A 3,494-nucleotide genomic window follows, 5' to 3' on the forward strand; every position below is an offset into this window, starting at 1 on the left:
GTCCAGTTCTGGTCGCCCTGTTATAGGAAGGATGTTATTAAACTGGAGAGGGTTCCAAAGAGATTTACCAGGATGTTGCCGGGAATGGAGGGTTTGAGTTATAAGGAGAGGCTGGATAGGCTGGGACTATTTTCACTGGAGCGTAGGAAGTCGAGGTTATTGAGGTTCATAAAATCATGAGGGGCACAGATAAAGTGGGTAGCAAGTGACATTTCCCTAGAATGGGGGAATCTCAAGAAGCGGGGGCATTGTTTTAAGTTGAGAGGGGAAAGATTTAACAAAAGACATGAGGGGCAACTTTTCTTACACAGAGACTGGTTTGTGTGTTGAATGAACATTCAGAGGAAGTGGTGGATGTGGGTACAGTTACAATGTTTAAAAGACATTTGGATAAGTACATGAATAGGAAAGGTTTGGAGGGATATGGGCCAGGAGCAGGCAGATGGGACTAGTTTAGTTTGGGATTACGATCAGCCTGGACTGGTTGGTCTGTTTCCGTGCTGTACAACACTATGGCAGGAGGCACCGACCAGAGCTCGCCGTCTCCATAGCCACCCCCAGTGCAATATGGGTACATGGCCCTTGGAACAAGATCCTTCAAGCCTGTAACAGAATGCTCTTGGCTTTACCAAGAGACAGGTCGGACCAGATTGTGAAGTGCGTCCATTCATAGCTTTCTGGTTCCCACCCTTGTGTCGCCATTGACCGTTCAGAGTGTCACCTGGGCCGCACCAGAGATGGACAGGTGTCACAAGGAAGCCCCCGGAAGAAACAGCATCAGACGTCCACAGCCATTGAACTGCTCATTGGTCAGATTCTGACAGGGTGAAATGTCGCATTTACCCCGATTGGGTGCCTAGAATGTAGGCCCCAGAACATAACAGCATTAGAAACGGGAAAAGGAGTGGGCCAATCAATAGGATCGCGGACGATGCCACATTCCTCACATCTGCTTTCCTGCCCCTTTCTCCCCCCAGTGACTCCCCGACTGATCAAGAACCTATCGATCTCAGCCTTAAATATACACAAGTACTCTGCCTCCTACCCACACAGGTCTCTGTGGCGAGGATCCCAAAGACTGCCAACCCCCCACCCCGAGAGAAGAAATTCCTCCCCATCTCAGTCTTCAGTTGGTGCCCCCTTTATTCTGAGGCTGTGCCCTCTGGTCCTAGACTCTCCCATGAGGGGGAACACCCTCTCAGCATTGACCCTCTCAATATGTTTCAATGGGATCGCCTCTCATTCTCCTAAACTCCAGAGAGTTAGAGTCCCGACCTGTTTAGCCTTTCTCCATAAGACAATCCCTCCATCCCCAGGGATCGTCCCAGTGAACCTTCTCCGAGCTGCCTCCAACGAAATGATATCTTTCCTTAAATACGGGGGGAGCCAAACCTGCTCACAGTTCTCCAGATGTGGTCCCTCACCCCCCAACCTCCCCCCCAGCACCTTGGCCAGTTGCAGTAAGAATTCCCTACTGTTATACTCTAACCCCCTTGGAATAAGGGCCAACATTCCATTGGCCATTCCCGATTCCCTGCTGTCCCTGTGTGCTAGCTTTCTGTGTTTTGTGTACACCCCAAGTGTACCCACCCACCCCAAGTCACGTCCCCTTGGTGTTACAGCTTTCTGTAGTCTTTCTCCATTGAAATAATACTCTGTTGGCCCTTTTCTCCCTGACAAAGAGTGAACCATTTTGGTCTGGGATGAGGAGAGTAGGGAATGCTCCAATGCAGAGGGACGTCAAGGTTCATTGGCTGAGTATAGTTAAGGTTAATGTTCAAAGTCCGGTTTCCGAGTCAGTGAGCTGGGAAAAACGTGGCTGAGTTGGAGAATCGCTCACAGCCTTACTAATCAGGGTCAAGGGTGAACAATGGCCTATGCCTGCTCCTATTTAGATGGTTACTTTCACTCCGAAAGTTCTGTTCTCAACCGTGGCAACAAGTCAAACTTTACAACCGTGACGTCAGCTTTTTACAATCTGCATAAATGATCTGTAAACAGGGGACAGAGCGTAACATGGCAAATATTGCCAAGATACCGAGGTAGGTGGGGGAGCAAGCCATGATGAAGAGATAAAGAGTTTCCACCCGGATATTGATAGGAGAATGGCCCAGATTCTGGCAGACGGAGTTTAATGTGGATAAGTCCAGTTTAACCGGACAAAGGAATAGGGGGCCAATTATGATCGAAACGGGAAGCAGATTTAAAGTGAGTTGGTGGAAAGGAATCTGGGTGTGAATTGTAGAAAGTTGGTGCAGCACGTAGTAAGGAAAGGAAACAAAATCCTGGTATTTATTACAAATGAAGTGGATTGTAAAAGTCAAGAGGTGTTGCAACAATTCTATCAGGCATTGGTGAGGCCACACCTGGAATACTATGTCCAGTTTTGGTCTCCTTCCTTGAGGAAGGATGTGGGTGCACTGCAGGCAGTTCAGAGCTGGGTCACCAGGTTGATTCCAGGGATGAAAGGGCCTGTTGTAGGGATAAATAGTTTGTGCTTGGCATCGCTGGATTTCAGAAGAATGAGGGTGTAGGTGGGCAATCTGATTGAGGTACATGAAACACTAAAGGAGTTTGATAAGGTGAATGGATAGAGTGAGAGTGTCACACAGCACGGAAACAGACCCTTCGGCCCAACCGGCCCGTGCCGACCATAATCCCAAACTAAACTAGTCCCACCTGCCTGCTCCTGGCCCATATCCCCCCAAACCTTTCCTATTCATGTACTTATCCAAATGTCTTTTAAATGCTGTAACTGTACCCACATCCACCACTTCCTCTGAAAGTTCAGTCCACTCACGAACCACTCTATGTGTAATAAAACTGCTCCTCATGTCTTTTTTAAATCTTTCTCCTCTCACCTTAAAAATGTGCCCCCTTGTATGGAAATTCCCCCCACCCTAGGGAAAAGACACCTGCCATTCACCTTATCTATACCCCTCATGATTTTATAAACCTCTATAACCCCTCAACCTCTTACACTCCAGTGAAAAAAAGCCCCAGCCTATTTAGCCTCTCCTTATAACTCAAACCTCCCATACCCGGCAACATCCTGGTAAATCCTTTCTAAGCCTTCTCCAGCTTAATAATATCCTTCCCATAACAGGGCGATCAGAACTGGGCACAATACTCCAGAAGAGGCCTCACCAATGTCCTGTACAACCTCAACATGACGTCCCCAACTCCTATACTCAAAAGACATGCACCAGCAGGACTAGATAGGCCAATGGCCTTGACTTTGTAATTTACAATTGTGCGTCCCCTACCCTTAAACATCCCAAATCTTTCTCAGCCTAGAAAGATATCCCCTAACACAGACAGACAGAGAGAGAGAGAGAGAAAGAGAGATATCCTGTCCACTCCTCTTCAGAACTGATTAAATCACACACTCCTGCCCCATTTACTTTCTAAATTCCAGGGAATACAGCCTTGGGTTGTTGAATCCCCTTTAAAGGCTCAACCCTTAGAGTCTGGATATTATTCCTGTGCAATTC

This window comes from Rhincodon typus, chromosome 40 (assembly GCF_021869965.1).
Source record: "Rhincodon typus isolate 14 chromosome 40, sRhiTyp1.1, whole genome shotgun sequence".
Lineage (NCBI taxonomy): Eukaryota > Metazoa > Chordata > Chondrichthyes > Orectolobiformes > Rhincodontidae > Rhincodon > Rhincodon typus.